Source organism: Lepidothrix coronata, unplaced genomic scaffold (assembly GCF_001604755.1).
Source record: "Lepidothrix coronata isolate B3197 unplaced genomic scaffold, Lepidothrix_coronata-1.0 Scaffold82, whole genome shotgun sequence".
Taxonomy (NCBI): domain Eukaryota; kingdom Metazoa; phylum Chordata; class Aves; order Passeriformes; family Pipridae; genus Lepidothrix; species Lepidothrix coronata.
This window is the reverse complement of record NW_016690262.1, coordinates 3,530,869-3,552,394: the sequence shown is the minus strand read 5'-3', so window position 1 is coordinate 3,552,394 and position 21,526 is coordinate 3,530,869. Positions and strand designations below refer to the sequence as shown.

The window sequence follows — 21,526 nt, the reverse complement described above, 5'->3', positions numbered from 1 at the left end:
AGAAGGGAAAAAAGAAAAGCTGAGTATTTAATGAAAACACTGCAGTGCACCATTTCCATCCCTACTCTGCTTTCCAAAACTCACTCAGCCCAGTACATGCCATAGTGAAGTGGTGCAGTAGCAGGTGCTTTGGCAAACTAACACAGAGATATTAACAGTGTTTAAGTTTCCCCTTTCCTTGGAAGCTTAGCATCAGAGCTGAGGCTACAGTTGAAATCCATGGGTCTCTCAGGAGCTGGTCCTCCCCATGGAGAGAAGCCAAGATCAGCCTTCCTCTCTGCATGTGTCATCCTGATCTCACCAGCAGCCATGGGCACTTTTCCATGGTTGCTACTTGCCTGCAAAGTGATTTGTGCCATTTACAAGCCCAAAGCAGATGGGTGCTCAGGGAGAAGCACGAGCTTGAACAAAAACACACATTTAAGAAAGATGCTTTTAAAACTGTGCTTTGCTACCTTTTGGTGTCATATCAAACACAGGAACAGCCAGCAAGAAATAAGAGAAACTTGATTTGAAGAATGATCACTTTTGTTTAAAAGTCATCCACACAACAAAAATTATAGTTCATATGCCAAATCTTCAGCTACAGGCGGTGCTCAAAACCGGTTCACCCCGACTGCTTTAGCATGAAGAGTTCGGGGTTTGGATGGCAACGGGAACTGTAGATGGCTCAGCTGGTGTGTTTGGTCTTTAAAGACAGAAACACATTTGAAACATTCTGTTTTCATTTGCCACAGGCTGCCTAGAAAGTTTACAGACACATATCCTAAATACATATGTACTTACATCAATCCACAATATCAATGAAGTTTCAACAAGGCTATATATAAATCTCTTAGAAAATGAACTTTCACATGCCCTAGAGTTTCCTGGACAATATTTTAAAAAAATGTACCATGGTATAGAGAGGAAACAGGAGTGACAGTGGTGAAGCTCCTGATGCTTGGGATGGAAAACAGATCTGAATTTTGGCTCAAACAACTAAAAATTGAATTGAGCTTTCTGGGTAGTGCTTTGTAAAAATCAGGTTAAGTCTTTCAAAATTGTGCCTTCACAACTACAGGCAACCAAACCCAAGGGGGTTTACAGTTGCCCTTCTTTTTATTTAATGTGATTCAAAAAGTCCACTGTGGTAGCAAACACAGCCTTTGCCCAGTTGGGTGCCCCTGCACTGACCAGTTTTACCCCCAGTGGCCGAGCAGTGCCTCTCCTAACATAAGACAAGCACAAGTCTTCAGAAGGTATTTGTTCTGCGTTGGAACTAAAAACATCTACATTAGTTTTATCTGGTTTTCTTTGAAGGAAGAAAAGGTTTTTCCAAAAATCTTGTCTTGGTGAGGAATCTACCCATAAGCATGAGGAACGTAAGGGCAGGCTCCTAACCCTGGAAGTCTTCTTGCATACTGGAAGGCCTGCTCTGAGCTCTGCCCTTACAGGTCTTACAGTTTTTGGGGCAAGTGTGTGCCACCAGCTTCCTCTTGCCTTTCCCACCCCATCCCTGAGCAGGGGAGCCACCTTCCCTTCCCTGAGCAAGTGGAAGCCCTGAAACAGTCCCTACACACAAGTCCTGCAACACCAACTTCACACTGCCCTGTCTCCCCAGAATGAAGAGAACTAAAGGAAATTTCTTGCATGCCTTCCCTAATCCTGTCACTTGAGAGAGAGAGAGAGAGGGAGACAGAGAGAGAGAGAGAGAGAGAGAGAGAGAGAGAGAGAGAGAACAGCACAGAGAAATGAGATTGTGAGAACTGGTCTCATTTCAAAGGAGCCCTCCCTCTCTGCTAGCAAATATTCAGCAAATGTTGTGACCACTTAATTTCTATCCTCTCTCTTCCCCTCTGTCAATAACTATATAATTTCCAGAGATGTTGAGGAAATATTCCCTGATCAGCTGACACTCAGGGTAGACAAATGCAAGGTAATGCACATAAAGAGCGGCGGTTTCCCCATACCCGGTGATGGATGTTATCTTAACTCCAACTGCTCTGGAAAATTCTTCGGCATTGCTGTAGGCAGTGGAGTGAAAACACCTGCTCTGTACAGAAGGACAAAGAATTGGCAAAGAAACAGAACAACAGGATGGGAGAATGTGTTAATACAAGGAAATAAGTAAAGCCTCCATGTACACTCAAGCTCAAGTACTTGCTACCTCATTTCAAAAAGAATACAGGTTATTACAGCCACGGAGAAGTTTCCATCTGAGGAAGGGTTTTAGAGATTGTAACTATTAAGTTTAGAGAGAACTCAGGTCAGGACTGACATGATAAAAAGTATATCCAATAATACAGGCTTTAAAGAAGGTCTGTCTCCCTTTTTCTTGCCTTTTTTTTTTTCTTAAACAAAAATAAACAAGGACCCTGACATTTAATGGGAAATATATCTAAAGGGCAGTATGATTAAAAATAATGCTCAATGCCTTGCTGAGACAAAGTCTCAAAAGATTTAAAAAAGTCATACATGTTCACAGTAAGGAGATTTATAATTTTGCTATGAGTTTGTATGGGTTATCAACCCTCCTGCTTTAGCCAAAGAATAACTGTGATAGCCAGGTAGAGGAAAAAATTCCTCCTTGGAGACCTCACTATATCATCTCCCAGGACTTCCAAAGCATCTGTGCAAGCTTTGCACTCAGTTCCTTCTGAAATCCATGGCACTTATGTGCTCAGATCCCGCAACGCTGTTGACTACCCCCCCATTCCCCCAAAATACAAACCTATAACAAATATCTAAAGCTATGCCTACACGGGGCAAGAGACAAGCAACACCAGAGTCTGGGGGGAGCAGATGAACTCTGAAAGCAGGAGAGTCCAGCTCAGCGTGGGCTCTGTGGATGGTGATGCTGAACGGCCGGGCAGGAGGGATGGGTCTCTGCCCCAAACACTGTACAGAACAGACTTGGCTGGATCACCTCAGCAAATCCTGTGCCCTGGTTCTGGCCACAGTTGGGGTGGCTGGAAAGCCAGGGGCCCCCGTCCAATTCTGAGTTCAACCCTCTCAATTGAGATGCCACACAGCTTCTGTTCGGGATGGGTGCGACACATCCACGTCTCCAGGTTCACAAGCAATGTGACAGGCTTCCCGTTCAAAGCCGACATGGAGTTGCATCAGATACGACTCTGACTTGATTTTCAAAAGGGCCCAATTCTGCTCTCGCTTTGACTTTTTCACTAATGCAAATGAATTAACTCCAGCTATATGCTAATACCGCTAAGAATACAATTCAGAAATTACAGAAGGCTATTTTCAGGATTTTCTTTTATTTCATGAAAGACCCTTAACTCTCCTAGTCTTTCAAAGTAAGCCAAAGCATTCAGATGTTGCTGGTACAAACTGCGTCATAGGAGACACAGACATAAAGAGTAAAACAAGCGCTATAATTTAACATTCAGGCAGTCGCTGCAGAGCCCCTACGTATTGTTGCAAATGAACAAAAGTTTAGAATTGACTCCTCTTTCCAGAGAAGTAAAGGACTACCCCCCTTCCCTCCCCCCCCCCCCCGCTGGCTTTTTGTTTTGTTTTTGTTTTTGGAAATTGCACAAACCAGTCTCATGGTCTGTACAATGACATCAAGGATGTATACATGGAACTGTTTGGCCTAAGGAATTTCTCCTAACACAGAGAAATCCAAAGCACTACGATGCTTGCTTGTTTGTTTGCTTTTAATGCTACTGATTGCTTCCCACCATAAATCCTTTTTATCCTTTGCCCAGTTACTCATTGACAGAGTTCACCAGCTTCCCTCTGACACACTTGAGCACTTCTAGGCCCAAGCTGATCATGATACATCTCATTCTGCAAAGTGCCCAGCACAGCCATGATCTGGGGTTCAGAGCAACCATTCCCCAGCAGTCAGGGCTGCTATGGCCAAGCTGAGCACACTGCAGGCCTGCCCTCCTAGCTTGGATTTTACAGCCAACCAACACCTTCCCTTCACCAGCAATACTGTGTAAATCATCGTCTTGCTGGTGTCTTTTCGATACTCATATCAGCTAAAAGCAATAAACCAAAGCATAAACAAGACACCTCCCCCAGAATGAGTTACATTAAAGTAATGCAATTCCCAAGGCAGCCCCAGCATTGATCTGTTCCTGTCCTAATACAGAGTTGCAAAATTTTACTATTTCATTCAAGGTAACTCATATTTTGATGGACAAGTGAAATAAGTAGATTTTACTTTATAAGTGTCCTACTAAAAGGTTAACAAATAAATCTTCCTGCAGTGGTGTTATCTTCCATAGAAATTTTGGTGCTCAATGCCAGGAATATATAACAGGTATTTAAATGCATTTGTTCATATTCATAAAGAATTGCCTTTTTGCATACCAATGAAAATCCAAGTTTTTGTGTCAGCATTACTAGTGTAAATCCCAACTAAATCTAATGATATTTCATATTTAGGAAGAGCAAGCTTATTCCAGAGACACGTAATGGGATAGTATCAGTCAGCCCGCTGACATTTCTAAGTACACCCTGAATTTATCTGCTTTTCCACTGGAAATAAAACAAAAAAAGAAAAGGGAACTACTATCAAAGAAAAACAACAGGCTGTGTTCTCACTTCTCTATTTTCTGTATGCATTTGGAATTCATGGGGATCACTCTACAACACTGTTCACAAGGAACTTTAAAAGGGGAGCTCAAGATTTACATAAAAGAATTTGTTGTTTCCAGCAAAATATATCCTAATGATGGAAATTCTTTCTTAGTCATGTTGTAGAACAAAATATTTTTCTGAAAGGTTCTTCAGCTTCCTGTGCCTTCCCGTTTATAGACAGATAAGACTCTTTCAGAGCTGAAGCACAGTAAATTACTGCTTCAGAGGCTGTGACTTTCCTCTGCCCCCAGTAATGCACATTAATATCAACTGTAACCCAGGTGTAGTCAAATTCCAAAGGCCTGCATGCTTTTAGAATCTGAAACACAGTTTTTTTCACTTAAAAATGAAAATCCGTCTATTCAATTGAGAGGTTTATCTGCTCCTGTCATCCGAGTACCTTTTCTGCTACCTAAACAGAATTAGACAAAATAAAAATCTGCTTCAGTGGTTAACTACCATCAAAACATTTTTTTTTTTAATCCAGCTTCTTCAGAGAATAAAGAATATAAAGAGGATTTAAGCACAAAACAAGCATAGTGTCTCTGTTGCTAGTGGCAAGGAAAAGAAAATGCAGACAGCAAAGGCACCGCCTAAATACAGTGTGGAATAGATTCCCTATAACCAGATCTGTGCACTCACACAAAGGCCATCTGCCAGCAGAGCTAGTGTAGCCACCAGCCAAGGGCATTTTTAAAAGTGCAGCTTACAGAGCTTTTCCTCAAACCAAGACAAAAACTCCAGAAAAGGGCTTTCTGGCTGGCATGTCTACAAATAGACCCCGGCTTTAACAGCATCGCCCAGCATGACATCCCGGACTGAAGCGACACGCCAGCGGGAGCGTGGCCTGAGTCACTCCGAGGGCACTGTTCCGGCTGGTCATGAACCTCCTGGTGCCCTGCTGCCACCTTCCACCCCAGTGCTGCCTGGCAAAGATGTCCACAGGCACCGGGAAGCCCTCCATACCTCGGCTTTATTAGCAGCCAATTCCCTTGGCCAGGCTGCACGGCCAAATTCAACCTGCTTTCATTGCGTGCTTGGAGGACGTGCCTAAAAAAAGGAACGACAAGATTGTCCTGCCTCCATTTCGAGAGCACAGTATCAGACACTGAACTTCAGAAAAACTCCCCAGGGACTGTTCAGACTAGGGAAAAAATGCTGTTTCCAGTGAACTGCCTTAATTCGATTGATTATCACACTTTACTGCCAATATAGACACATTTTAGCTGCTCTCACACAACGCTAGCAGGCCAAGTAAATGTTACAGGCTGACACACCGTTGCCAACGTGGCTTTACTATGCAGGCCTGAGATAGAACCAGCTCTATTTTGTTACTAGGCTCAAGCTCAAAGCTACTTGTACAGACATATACTGTCTTTAATGTCACCATTTATTGGTCATTTTACATGTGCTGTAAAAACAGCCTTTTACCTGGGTGCCAAGACATACAAATTTCAAAGCTTAACTGTTAAAAACTTGTTAAAAATGCCCTTCTCTTTCCTGTCCCATCTTCTCTTGGTTTAAAAGAAAGGGGTGACTTCAAGGATTCAAACATATACTGATACCCACAGAATTTGAGGTACATGCCAAGACGTTCTGTACAAAACTCTGCATTGCTTTAATTTCCTACAGTTTAAACTGTAACTACTTTGGACAAAGTCAATCAGTATCTTTTCTACATGTATTAAACTGTTTTTTTTCTTGGAAGACCCCTGGTTTATATGACAGACTCACGGCTGAGTGTATGCAAGGCTGAGGGAGGGTTGTCCATGGGCCCAACAGAACAGAGATCACTAATGAATTTTTTTCATGTTCTTAGTCTCTAAATTGCCAGGGTAATTTTGAGGCAAATACCTTAAATTGAAAGAGAGTAGATTTAGATTAGATATTAGGAAGAAATTCATTACTATGAGGGTGGTGAGGCACTGAAACAGGTTGCTCAGAGAAGCTGTGGATGCCCCATCCCTGGAAGTGTTCAAGGCCAGGTTGAATGGGGCTTTGAGCAATCTGGTCCAGTGAAAGATGTCCCTACACATGGCATAGGGGTTGGAATGAGATGACCTTTAAGGTCTCTTCCAATCCAAACCGTTCTATGATTCTATGAATGATGAGGCTCTGGGACTTTGCCCCTGCCAGTACTAGCTGCCTGCCCTGGCAGAGGAAGAAGCTGCTTGAGCAGATAAATGACTAATGATCTGCATCTCCATCTCTCCTCTCTCCCCCTCCTGCATACAAGGTAATGCTGGCTCCACTGCTCCCTTTTAGGTAGTGTTCACACGTGCACACCACTGTAAGAAATAAAAGCACTGTGCATTTATAAAGGTGTTTCCTGCATGAGTTTGCTCTGTCCCTCAGATCTCTGCTCTCATGAAGATCACAGCTGCAATATAAAATATATGTTTTTAACTGTTCAGCAGGATTATCCTGCCAGGGCTGGCAGCAAATAAATTAAAGGAGAGGCTGAAAGAATAAAGAAAAGCCTTCTCTTCCTCAGAGTCTGCAGCTGAAGCTAAAAAAGAAAAACTGCTCCCTTCTTCCCCCCCAACCCTTCCAACATCTACCTTCCCTTCTCTACAGTTCCTAAGATGTGATGTTCACATTCCAGTAGCAAAGTTCACACATGTCTTCACACCAAGCACTGGCCCAGGAGATGATATGGACTTAAGTGGTGTGCACCCACATCAGCTTTTTGAGCAAAGAGCCTTTTTCTCATTAAAAATTTCAGCCAGTAAAGGAGCCAGTGCTGCTGGATCTGTGTTCACATAAGTCCTGCTGCTGCTGCTGCAAACTCTAAAGCTGAGGCTATGGAAGGGTTACATTCAGTCTCAAAGGAAGTTATACAGCAACTGGCATCAATGCAGTAAGTTGGTACTAGGGCCTCTGAACCCTAGGAAAGTTTAATAATGCAGGAGATTGACAGAACTATGAAGAAGGTATCCAGAAATCTTATGAGACTGACATAGTTTTCATCAGGTGCAGGATTCAATGTCCACATTGTGTCATTGACACTGGACAAAAATGGGGTTGTTGCAGTGACTAGTGCCATCCTAAGGAGCTGTAACTATTACTAAGTTCAGGAAAACATAAAAAAATTATAGACTTCTGCAAAACTGCTCATGATTTAAGAATGTTCTGTATTTCTATTATATACTGACTGATAATATATGTATGCTTATGCATGTGAAATACTTAAGAGTTACAGAAAGTTGCTTAGTGTTGTTTGATCAACAAAAGGCTCAACTTTCTGCAGAAAACAGAATTATTCATTAAAATGCTTCTGAAGCAGAAAACTTCGTTGCTGATAGAAAAATTTCTAAACTGACTGCTCTCTCTCTCTTGCATAAACACCCATACGTCCATAGGTCAACCTACCAGACCTGTTTCACAGGTGAGGGTTACCTGGCTCTCCACATCTTTGTCGCATGTCAGCAGTAATGTTCACGCAGCTGCGCAATGGACTGCACGAGAGTGCTCCTCAATTTGAACTTTCTGTCCCCCAAAACAAGTAAGCTTCCATCTGAACTGCTTCTCAGCCAGACTTGTGAATGATAAACAGTGGGATCAGGCAGTAGACAGGCAGGAGACATATAGACGTGCCTGTCTCACCCCACCAAAGTCTCACACTGGACATAAGTTACTGGAATAACCTTGGCCTTAGTGTACTCTTTGCCCTAGTACTTGAAGCATTAAACACAACTAATTTCTACCATTAGTTTTATTTAGAAACCACACTGCTCACTGCCAAAAGAGGAACCTGATCCTCATGCCCACACTCAGTTGGGTTCTATAGTATTATTTTAAGACAAAATATACAAACAGGCAGTTCAGCTGTATATCAAATGACAAAACTGGGTTCCTGAAATCGTGTTTGGTGTTGTTTTTTTCCTTAAGGGCAGCAGGCATCTGCAGAGCCCCCCTGAGGGCACTGAAACTTGTACAAGTGCCTCACCAGCCAGGGACAGTTTCTTCTCTTGCCTTCCTTCCACAAGCAGTCTCACTGGTGGAATTATTTGTTCAACTGCAGGGAACACGCTTTGATAACAAATGTGTCCTTCAGTATAAAAAAAATAAACTAAAATGCACACAGTCTGAAAGAGCTGGTAGGAAATTCTCTCCTTACAAGTGTATGGTGCACAGCAGAAACACAGAGAGTTGACATGAAGATGTCTGACTATGATTTGAAAGGCATTTTCCTAGGCTAACACTATCCCAATTCCCATGTGGATCAGGATCATTCCTGACTGAACTTCCAGTTCAGGAGCATCTGATACACTTCAAGTTCTATCCTATTCAGGACAGAAAATTCACTACATGGTTAAACAAACATGTGCACAGAGGCAGAGGACTGACCAGATTATAGCCAGAGAGTTACTACATCATCTCATCTCTAAGAAATGACCTCCATTGAGGTCAAAAATATTGGAAACACAGAGAAAAAAATGCACTGCCAATGCCCCTCCGGTGCCAGTTCTGGGAATAAAGGACTCCAGTGTTCAGTGCTGTCATTTTTGTAGCAGCTTTGAATGCGGAAAAACCCAACTTATAAAAAAAAGCCCAAAGATGCCATAAGAAGCCTTGAGTCTCCAAACCATTCCAACAATTAAATGCTAACCTAACATGAAAGGCTGTAATTGGCAACTGATTATTTAAAATTAATCTTCAAGCATTGCTTTAAAAAATGACTTTTCTTGTGAAAAATCAAGAACTCCATCCAAGTCAAACACTTTTTAAGAGACCTTGCCATCTTCCACTGCAGTGCTCAAAAAATGCATTAGCAGAGATACAGGTTGTCTTCCTCCCCCTTTTCTGCTCATTACCATCAGTTTTGAGAACTGATTAGCTGTGGTTGTTATTCATTAGTCACATCTCTAAAATCTGAATTATAAACACCCCTGTGAGGTCTTATTCTAATCAACCTATTTTGAGTCTTGCAATTAATACTAACACCAGAAAAATAATTGAACAGTGTACATGTACAGACCACCCCCTCTTCCCACAAAAATCCAGGCTCAGATATGCATGAAAAGGAAGACTTAAAAACTCTGCTATTGCCGGTATAAATCCTTCTCCCCTGTACACTGCAGCCAGTTCAGCTGGTTAATACAGGTGACATAATGGGTACACAGTAAACACGAAGCAGCCATCAGTGATTTTCCTGACGGGGTCAGAGGCTACAGAGCTGATAGATCTCAGGAGGACAAGAACATGCAGGCATGACAGATTAAGTGACTGCCATTGGCTGTGTGCTTGCTCTGAATACGCAGCCACAGACGATAATCAATTACTTGGGGCTGCTAATGATACTGATCAACCGCACTTAGCACTTGGCAGCTTGAGGGCTACCACCCTGACACTCGGAAAATACACAGGCTGCCCCTGGGCAAGAGGAAGTGAGAGGCTGGTACCAGCAAAATCCTCAAAGTCAACAAGAAAAAACAGCTTGTTCCTTCTTTGCCTCCCTGCTTTATGTTATAAAATAAACATTTGCTGGGGACTAAGCATGTTCTTTCCCCTAAGACAACGCAACTTGGAAATGCTGTGGCCATCTGTGAAAGCTTGGGGACGGCAGTGCACATGGAGGGAACCCCACACTGTTTCAAGAATGGCTTGTTACAGGAAAGAAAGTGTATTACCACCTACATATTGGCTTCCAGAGGTCTGTGTAACACACTGCCTGCCTCCTGCCATTACTTTCCAAGCTTGACCTATAGTCTGAGGTGTTTTGGCTTCCTCATCATTATCATCAGTTCAAGATGTTGATCTCTTTCCAGCTTTTACAACCAGGGGAAGTAAAAATTTTGCCACTGGTTTCAGAGAATGTAAGATCAGGGTAAATACTTCTTTGTAAACACATTTTGTCTCAGGCATCCTAAACCACAGCTTTCTCTTTTAAGGTTTGGGACAGGTGTGAAGTTTGGGGTTTGCAATTTAATTTTTTAAATAAATAAAGCCTTAAAAAAAATTCTACTGCTTTAACTGTAGAAGTTATTTATTCCCTACTCCTATACAGAAAAAGGATTCATTGCACAGTGATATAAGGCAGTGTTGGGAATACCTAAGGTGATACCCTTCATTTTAGGGGACTATATCCTCCCTTTAAGGGGCTAAAACAAAAGTAAAGCTTTGACTGACAGAGGAAATTACTTCTCTAATTGGTAATAAAAGCAGTAAGTTAGACCTGACCTAAGGTCCTGGATGGTTCTTTGCTCCGAGATCCCAGAGCTGGAATTCTGGGCATCTGAAACCACACTTCTCATCCCTGAGAAATTAGCCTTCCTCCTGCTGTAGGGCAGACAGTCCCATAGCAACACTGACCACAGAGATCAGTTAGGAAGATGGAACATACTCAAAAATGTCTTTACAAGTACACTGCGTTTAATCACCACAAGAAAAATAAATTTTGAAGAAATTACCAAACAGAACCGTCTGAGGAGAATTTGTAACAGCTAGTTCTGCAGATAGCTGTATGTTCCCTGGCAACCCTTTCCCTGAATGCAGGAAATTAACTGCAGAAAATGTCTTAGTTTTCAAATAATAATAAACCAGCAAATTAATATAGTGCAGATCCATACCACTGGGTTGTTTTTGCAAACCCTGTGCCAAGATTCCTGCTCATCTATTCTCAGGTTACCTCATCAGCAAGCAGCAGCCTAGGACATAAGGCAGTGTATACCATACCTGCTTGAACAGCAGGGGGGAGTTTCAACAGGAAAAATTCAGGAACTATTGGGATTTTTAGCTAAAATTTGCTCATTGTGTAGAATGAAAAGAAGAATTCTCACCACAATGCAGTGAGGATTCATTAAACTGTTAAGAAAGAGGCTTGTAGTAAGAGCCCTGCTTAGTGAGTAATTATTCATTATTGGAAGAGCTAAGTATGCCAGCAATGACAGTTAATCCCTTCTTTCCCTTCCTTCTTCCTGCAGAAAGTGGCACAGGAATCCCTCACAACTGCCAGTTCTCAAAAGCTCTGTTCTAGGGCTCAAGATACCCCAGAAGGAAAGCAGCTTCTCCTATCTCCAAATGTTCCGTCCTTCCAGTAAGTGCTGACTGAGGCCGACAAGTTCACGACATAAAGCAAGGCTGCTGGGGAAAACCAAACTTGGGCTGCTCAAAATGACCTTGTGCAGCATCAGGTCCAGCACAAGTGCCTACAACTCAAACTACTGCATCCTCCCTCCCCACTACTTCCTACAGTAAGGACAGCAAACTGGGGTTTGCCTTAAAAATGGTAGGCAAAAGGGAGGTTTTCTTGCTGTCTTCAGTGAATGAGAGGGTGTAGCCCCTATAGTGGACTACACAGTGGTAGATAGAGGGGCAAGACATGAATTTCAACACAGGACACTGCAATTACACACTAGAAAAAGGTTTTCAGCATGAGTAGAGTCAAACACTGATGCAGGCTGCCCAGAGAAACTGTGGGTTCTCCATCCTTGGGGATACTCAAAGCCCAGCTGAGCACAACCCTCGGCAACCTGAAGCAGCTGGCCCTGCTTTAAGCAGTGGCTGGGCTGGATGAACTCCAAGAGCTTAAACTGCTTTATCCTTATACCACAATGCCAGTTTTGGGTTAAGGACCTACATAGCTCGGGGAATTTCTCCTTGCTTTTAGCCCTGTAATACAACAAAATAGAAGAGCACTGGAAGGTGAGAATGGAGGAACAGGCACTTTCATTGCTGATATTCAATTAGTTAGTTCAGTTGTGAATAATGAAGGCACGAGGGTATCTTTCTTCTGCTATATCTGTGCTGCCCAGGTGTGGATGCCTTCAGCCTCTAAAGTTGATACTGATATGTGGTTAGGGCTTACAAGCACTTCCACAACAAGCATGAGCTTGTTGCCAGCTTGAAGGATGTCAGTCAGGTGCTTTTTACTAGCATGGAATGCACTCCAACATACGGTGTCACACACATTCAAGGGGAAAAAAAACCCAAACAAAACACCAAACAAGCAACCACGCTCTGCTCAATTAAAGTATATTAAAAGGCGAAAAACAGGGAAGTAAATCCTATCCTTGTGAGAAGACATTAAATCAAAGAGGAATGATTTCCCAGTGAGCCTGTTGGCCACAAACTTCTGAGAACACACCAGAGAGGGAGCTACTTTGATGCAACTTGCTGATGCCATGCATTAAATTACTCTTGTTCTTCCTGTCTGTTCCATCTCAGGGCTCCTTTGAGGCAATTACTACTAACTTGTTATTGCATTCCTTTAAACAATTCAACTCTCAAAAAAATGTGATAAAATAACACTTTCCTGTAACAGACTGAGTCTACTCATTCTTTTGGCTACTCCATGTAACCACCAAAAACACAATATTAGAAACATCAGTGTTTTCTCCACAGTATTAGGTATCAGATACCTAAGATGCATATATAAGTGCCACAGAGAATATCCTTAGTAAATTGGTATTTTGAGGAAACTTTTCAGAAACAAAATAATCATTATCATTTAAGTCCTCCAGAATATTCAGTTCACCCTGTCACTCCAATTCTCCCTTCTCTCATTCATCTGGATGCTCAAATGCTGCTCTCAAAGATGTGCCTTTCTCTTACCTTTCTCTGAGACTAGAAAACTAGTTTTGCATATTGAATCATTATTTATTTCCATGAATGTCTCTGGGTTCCTTTGACAGCTTTATCTTACTGATGAGAATAAATGTTCTTCCAAAAGCTACTGCCAGACTGTCCTCATTCTCAGACGTCAAAGAACGTGGTAAGCAGAATCTATCAAAAATAACTCATGTGGTCTGAGGGACTTGGAAATTACAATTGATAGTTTTGAAAATACAATTGATACATGGTAGCTTTGGGTAGATCCACTTCACAACTAGCACTCAATCCCTTCCTGCCTTTTTATTTCTCCTGGTCACCATGGGAATTATTCATTTGAAAAACGAATTAGAAAGAAGCAGAGAAATCACTTCAGTATTTCTGAAAATGAGATTGCTTTTTCTCTTCAGATTCTGCAGGTACTCACGTCTAGAAACTTTTTGATGCGTAATGGAAAGAAACTAAAGGAAGTTAATTTAAACTTATACCAGAGTCCTGTAATGGTTTGGGGCTTCTATAGAGACTGCTTCTGCTTGCATTGAAATCTGACTCCAGAATGTTCATTTTACAAAGCTAAATGCGAGGGGCTACAAGCTGAGAAGGATTAGCAAAAAAATTACTTAATTGACCCTACAAGTGCCAACAGGTAAAGCATGCATATGCTGAGCCAGTGAGGGCATGTGCAGCAGAAGGCTGATTCTTCTCCCCTTCCCTCCACTCAGCCCAGGCAGAGGCTGAGTTTGCCTTCAGCAGACCCAGCCCCAGCCCAACCCTCTCCTCCCCATCAGTGGGGGAAGCTATTCCAGATGCTCCAGACCTGAAACATGTTAACCATCATGGTTAAGTGTCAGGCTTGCAGTGGGGTGGCATGAGCTGATGGTGGTCAGGGAATGAAATGTCAGGTAGCATGTTGTACCTGGGGGTGCTGCTCAGCTGAGCACTGTCCAGTAAAAGCCTAAGCCAATTCATTTAGATTTTTTACAGCCATAAAAGGAGGACAGCACTTTGGGTTAGAGTTTATACAGATCAGTACAAGCTGTTTAGGTCTCAGCAGCCACCAAACCCTGTGTGTAGGCTCATGCACACACAGACACACACAGAGTGTGGTGTAGCTAAGCCTTGCTGCAACACTCTGTCCTCATGAGTGAGAAGATCAAGTGGCTGTGGCACTTGAAAATTATCCAGGGCATCCTTTCTATCAGAGATAAATACAATGCTCATACCAAACCTGAGCTGTTCTGAACCGCATACTGACTGACAGAAGTACATTAAGCTTCTGTGTTCTCATCAGACACTGCCTCAACAACTTTTTTAAAAAAGAATTCAACAAAATTATTCCAAATGCTTTCTCTTAGGCTTTTTACAAAAATTGCCCAACTGTACTGGATCATAGATCCACTTAGCATGGTATCCTTTCTTTGACAGTGCCTGGAAACGGGTGCTTAAAGACTGCAAGAAGCAAGGCAATACAGAGGATGCCATCCCCTTGTACACCCTACCCAGTGACTCAGACCCTTGGGTCTCAAAAAGATACTCAGATCATCATAGCTTGACAGAGTTCTCCTTTCCAAGAATTTTCCCAGTTTCTCTTTTAATCCAGTTTAGGCTTTCACCCATTCTTGCAGCCTATGGTGAAGTTTCACAGCTTCATTACCTGCCCTGCTTCTCTCATTTGCACTGACTGCCTACAATTCCTACATTTTATAGCTTTGCTTTTGCACCCATTTGTGATTTTAGCACAACTCTCACACCTCTTCAGCTTAGTCTTACCCAGGCTAAACAGGACTTGGCAATTTGCAGTATTACATCAAATGGAAATCTTCAGACAGCAGTATTTGCATCTCCAAGGCTCCCATCTTACATCTTAACTGTGATTTTACCACGTATTTGTACAAAAAGTAGAAGTGTTCATGTGCACCCTTGTGAGCTGGTGCCTGCAGTTTTGGCATAACTGCACTTTTGAACTGAAGATGAAAACTTCCTACGTTTAAAATTTATAGCCTTTGCTGAGGTTCATCTCAAATGGAGTAGCACGTCACCTGCAGTGATGTACACCCAGTCAGAACACATAGCCATCTCTCATTCCCAACAAACATAAACACCAAAGCCATCAAAATAAGAAACTGAGAAGCTATTTCTCTTCTTATGTGGCCAGGAGTGCTTTTTGAAGCATGTTTTAGAGGAGGCCAGCATTCCTGAAACACATCGCCCTGCTCAGGCTGGTCTCTAGTTGCCATGAGATTCAGGGGCCCCACAGTAGCTGTGGCACACACTGGGGCAATCCTGTGCTTCATGGATCTTCATAGGTGGTCACAACAGCCAGTTCATCAAGCATTGTCTACATGTGTCATTTTTAAGGTGGAACCAGTCAAATTCCAAGCCAGTTCCAGGCTCAGTTCCTCTGAAGTGCTGCCCAACTCACAGGTCTGACTGGGTGCTTTGTTCACCTCACTGCAGTGGATGCAGCTAAGAGAGAGTAGAGAACACACATATATCCCTCTCTGCATTCCCCAAGGGATCTGTCAAGGAGAGATACTAAGCTGTCCTTGCAAACGACCAATTACTGTTTGCTGTTGCTGATACCTTGAGACCTTTGTTTGCAGCAGGTTACTTGGCATGGCTGCAACTTTAGAGGTATTTTTCAAGGGCTGTTTTGGGATGCAGCCAGGTCTTTACAGGTCCTGTAATTTCAATAATGAAATTAAAACCAGAACTTAGTACTTGGGGGACTGAAGGAAAAGAAACATGGGGCTAAGTAATGCCCGCTCACATTTTTTCTTTATGAGATCTCTCAATCTGCTAAATAAAAATCACACAATTCTTCACAATCAAGAATGCAGAGCAGAAAACCAGCTTCTTGATAAGGCAGCAAGCACAAAACTGAGAAGCTTAAACGGATATGGCTAAATAGAAATTGTTGTTCCAGAAAAATTATCTGAATGGACTGATCTTGTCCTTGAATCTAGCGTCTGCCATGCTTAATGGATCTGGACTAGTGTATTTAAACAAGCTAGAATCCATAGAAATTTTTTTAACAAAAATACTAAAAATTTTAAAGCTACTTAAATATTAGACAGAACATTTTGGTCCCAGATAGGACTAGGATTCTTTTGAGATCTGGAAATACAGAGTGGTTAGGACCTCATTTCCACTGAAAAGAAAAAAAAAAAAAGAAAGAGGGAAGAAGGCCCTTCCTGCCTTATGCGATTCTGAAAATACCTTCCCTTGAACTACATATAAATACATTCAGTGGAGACCACATCTTTAAAAGTCAGCTTTTCATGCATGGGGCTTATATGGAGCACAGATATGCCAAAGCCAAAGGCCTGAAAACCGAGGCTCATAGGAAATCAGAACATATCTGGCCCCAACTCAGCCTTGCCATCAACCATAATCCAAACATTAATGCAAAGAGCCAAAATTACTTCTTAATTCCTAAATTCCAACTAATGGGAATTTTAACAATCAATTTATAATCCCATGTGTCCCTTCAATGAACAGGAGTGAAGAATGAAAACCAAATCTGCAGCAGAGCCTCGTGTAGAAAAAAAGCTGGAAATGGCTGCTGTACAGGCACAAATTATATTACTAATGTGATCTGGCAGTTTTGCTTGAGTCCCATAGCTGCAGCTTAATCATATCTTTGACACAGCTAAATTGCTAGGATACAATGGGACCTGTAGCTAATAACATTGCTTCAAAAATCAACAAACTCCTGTTTTCCTAAAGTGATTATAAGAAACTCCCATATATTTTACACGAACTGCATCTGCTTAACCATCCTGTTCTGAGGCAAGATCACAAGTAACCAGCCTGTTTTGTGTCATTAGGGTGGGAAGGGATCAGACAGTGCTTTGCAATAGGCATTCTCAGTGCTGCTCTCAAACGCTCTCTTGGTTTACACTGACATTTAACACAGCAGCAACAGAGAGCGGGAAGATTTTGTTCTTATTTTTAACAAGAGAAAACAAAATAGTGCAGATAGCAAAATCACAACTGATAGTGAGGACACAGGGCAGACAAAAAGAAGTAGATTTAAACACTGTGCCTAGATTCCAAACTGATGTGACGCCACACTCTCCACCCCAAACTTCAACATTCAGTGCTGGAAAACACTGCATCCCAGCCCAGCCAGGCTCAGAGAGGCACCAGCTGGCTGGGATGCCCCCTGGCACCACCACATCCACAATCTACCCCTTGTTTAAGAGCTTTTTCAGTTAAAATCACTTGTCCTGAAAACACTGGACATTTAACTAAGTTGACAGAAGCCAGCTGATTTTTGACTGCATTGAGGGTTCCTGAGCCCAGGGACACCTGATCAGCAGCCCAGAGGCCCATTAGGACACAGCAGCCCTTGGGAGCCAAACAAGTGAGAAGGGGATGTTGCCAGGAGCATTGGAGGGAGACTTAAATGTGGGCAAACAGGGTGTGGCATGGCAGTTCAGGATGGCCCTGATGGCCCTCACACATCAACACGCAGCTGTCCAGGTCTCTGGCTGCAGTGAGTGCCTGAGCTTGTCACTGATGCCACAGGGCAACAGAGACAAAACCTGTTTGAGGTGTGAACAGCCTGCTCAACCTGGAAGCCCAGCTGAAAGAAACGGAGAGGCCAAGGAGTATCAGGAAGTGTGAGAGGGGTAGTTCACTGAACTGTAGCAGATGTGCCCTCAATCTCCAGAAACAGGGGGTCGAGCTGCAGGAGACAGTCAAAAGACTAAGAGATACCAGGGAGGCCAAGAGGGAGTTGGACTGCTGGTTCTAAGCTCCTGTGGTTGGGGAATCACAGCCCCAAAAATTCACACCCTGGCATCCATGCAAGGGAGGGAAGGCATTAACACGGGGACTTGGGAAGCGGTGGGATAAAAAACCAAAGCAAAATAAAACAAATAAACAAAAAAAAAACCACCAAAAAAGCAACAAAAGGAAGAGGAAAGGAACTAACAAAAGGAAGGGGCTTCCTTCAAAGCCAGACATTCCTGCCCAGCTGGATATCCCCACTCAGAACCATTTCATAGCTCTGCAGGCTAACAAGGCAACACCCCATACACAGGAAGAACAGGCAGAGCTAACTGGAGCAGCCCAGCCTGCTGCACAAATGAAGAAATTAACAACTAGTTCAGCCAAGAAAAGGCAACAGGTGATAGAAGTGGCTGACTGTACCTTAAGAAGCACAGAGGCACTCATCTGTCACCCTGACCTGTGCTCAGGGGAGGTGTGTTGCCTTCCTGGAGCCTGGATCAGGGATGTTACTGAGAAACTGCCAAACCTAGTCAAACCCACTGTTTATTATCCACTACAGTGTTCCATGGGGGAGCTGGTGATACAGCTGGCAGCAGTCTGGGAAGCATTAAGAGAGATTACACAGCCCTGGGAGAGGTGGCAAAGGGCTCTGGAGCTCAAGTAGTTTTGTCCTCAGTTCTCCAGGTCAAAGGAGAGGGGCTTGAAATGGCCGGTCAAATCTGGCAGGTCAACAAACAGTTAGAACAATGGTGCCATACTCAGGGTTTTGGTTACTCAGACCATGGGACTCATTTTGCCAAGCCTGGTTTACTGGGGGCTGATGGGGTCCATCTGACAAAGAAGAAAAAGAGTATCTGAAGGGGGTTTACAGGGAAACTGGAGAGGGACTCTTCATCGGGAACTGTAGTGATAGGACAAGGAGTAATAGGTACAAATTGAAAGAGGGGAGATTTAGGTAAGATATATGGAAGAAATTCTTTACTGTGAGGGTGGTGAGACACTGGAACAGGTTGCCCAGGGAGGCTGTGGATGCCCCTACCCTGGCAGCATTCAAAGCCAGGTTGGATAAGGCCTTGAGCAACCTGGTCTAGTGGGAGGTGTCCCTGCCCATGGCTCAGGACATTGGGACTAGATGATCTTTAGGGTCCATTCCAACCCCTTAGCATTCTGTGATTCTATGACAAAGGAGCACTCACATGAGCAGTGCCCACAGAGACTGGTAGGGGCACTCATTTCCTGCAAGGAGTAGTGAGAGCTGTGGTTCAGCTCTTTATAACTCATTACTACTCTCTGAAGATCCTACCACTACCCTGAGCTTGCATATGCTGGCTCCAAATATAGCTCAGAATTACTTGCATTTGCAAAGGCTAGAGGGAGAAGTCATTCTGCTATCACATGGATTGGAAATTGTTTGGGAATGGGATATTTTGGATAAAGATGTACTGAAAGACTTGTATCAAACTGGTATTTTGGTTGCATCCATTATAGTGACAATTCTTCTTAATTTCAGATGATACTTCTTTTCTATTTCTGAATTTTTAATTAAAAATACTTTTTCTTTATTAAAGGGAGTCTATCTCATCCAATCAATGTCAGTATAAGCCTGGAACCTTCTCCCCATTTTTAGTGCCTAATCAGACAGGCATCAGGCTTCACATGTGCGTCAAAAAGAGCTCATTTCAATGCATTTCAGACAACACAGGTACTTCACAATGGGTTTATGGTTGTGTTCTTTTCTTTATTAACCATAGCACGTAAAGCAAAAGCACAAAGGCAGTCCTCAAAAAGAAAAATCCCAGAATGCTTGGGGGGGAGCAATATCTAAACAACTATTCTACTGTTCTCTAATGTGTTACTAAAGACACCACCATTCCTCATCCCTCCAGAAGTGCTCTTAATTAAATAAGAATCTATTAAAAAATACAGTGTCCCTCAGTGTAAACTCCCACCCCCACCCTTCTCTTTCAATTTTAAAAGCGATCTATTTTGCCTTCTCCCTGCCTGGAAGCTCATTAGAAACAGCCCCTTCTGCACATACACATCACCTAACACAGATTTGGAGGGAGAGACAGACAGAAGAAAGGGAGAGGCAGAAATTAGAAAGCGAATTAAAATAGTAGACCTGCGAGACAAGAAAGCCACTGCAGACAAAGAACACCCGGTACTCACAAGGGAACAATGACGGCTGAGACACGAATGTGGGTACCATGGGATTAAAACAGAAGCTGTTGCTTAACTTTGCAGCAGAGATGCAGTGCTGCTCTAACTAAATTCAATTACCAACAATAACCAAGGCAGATCAGACGGATCTATCACTTTGCTTTCTCTGGGTGGCAGAAGGTCACCATTAAACGTGCCTCAAACTTAAAGGGAAGTGCCAAGCACGGGCAGCGTTGCTGTCACAGGCACAGTGTCACTACCTGCTGAGTGCTGTGTAAAGCCCACAGGATTGTTCTCTGCCACTCTTCTCCCTCAGTCCCTGCTCCCAAACATTGTCCAGCTCACCCGTTGCCTGAAAAGTCCAAGCTGGTCAAACCAAAAACTTGTTCCCTCTCTGAGAGCTACAGAGGTGACAAAACCAGAAACCCAGGGGCAGACTGGGTTTTTTCCGCCCACTTTCTATAAGAGAGATTTACTTGAGTAATTGACTCCTAACAGTTCACCTTAAAATCACTTTTCCACTCTGCAAGAGCTTTTCCCACCTTGTGCCAGATACCCCAAGGAGCAGTATGGCATCTGTTGATGGCAAGCTACTCCAAACACAAAGTTCCCTTTGAGCTTTATTCCGTGGCAGCATAAACGATAAAGTAACAAGTAGAAGAGAGCTGGAGATGAACTTTTTACAAGGGCATGCGGTGACAGGACAAGTGACAGGATGGCTTCAAATTGACAAAGGGCAAGTTTACATTAGATGTTAGGGAAAAGTTCTTTACTGTTAGGTTGGTGAGGCACTGGAAGAGGTTACCCAAAGAAGTTGTGGATGCCTCATCACTGAAAGTGTTCAAGGCCAGACTGGATGGGCCTTTGAGAAACCTGATCTAGTGGAAGTTGTCCCTGTTCATGGCAGGGGAGGTGGAATTAGGTGATCTTCAAAGTCCCTTTCAAATCAAACCATTCTGTGTTTCTATGAGTATTTCATCAACCTCTCTGACACCAGATAGAATGAGAAGGAGAGAATAGAAATCACATGAGTCTTGGGATGGAGACAAATTCAAAATGCAGTAAATCTGCCTGCCTTAGTGAGGAGGGGCTGAGAATTCGCATCTAACCTCCATCTACTGCTTAAAATATCTCCAAAGAACAATTTGAACTCCAGGCTTAACCAGGGCCTTTTACACAACTCCCCAGATACATCTGCCTAAAAGGTGGCTTTGCTCTCCAGATAGGCACTGCTTGTCCTGCACTGTCCTCTGAACATAAACCTGCCTCTCCTGATACTTGAGAGGTAAAATGACATGAGCCACATGCTTTTTTTGCCTTTTTTCCTTCTTTTTTTTTTCTTTAATATGAAGTTGTTTCAGCAATGGATTTTAAGTAACTTCATACAGCTGCCCAGCACAGCTGCCTGGCAGTCCCTTCAGTACAGTGGTGGGAACATCCTTCTCTTTGTACCTTGGAAAGCTGTGCTAGAAGAGAGTAA

General features: G+C 42.9%; 1 protein-coding gene and 1 long non-coding RNA gene across 2 annotated transcripts in view; both read right to left on the bottom strand.

Annotated features, from left to right (window-relative positions):
• MAML3 (mastermind like transcriptional coactivator 3) overlaps nt 1-21,526 on the bottom strand; it is a 265,701-nt gene that overhangs the window by 125,993 nt on the left and 118,182 nt on the right. The window lies entirely within an intron of this gene.
• On the bottom strand, nt 6,565-21,016 carry LOC108499974. Its single transcript, XR_001875720.1, has 3 exons — nt 20,920-21,016; nt 17,034-17,036; nt 6,565-6,589 (listed from the first exon to the last, which is right to left on the bottom strand). It is a non-coding gene; the product is annotated as an uncharacterized LOC108499974 (long non-coding RNA).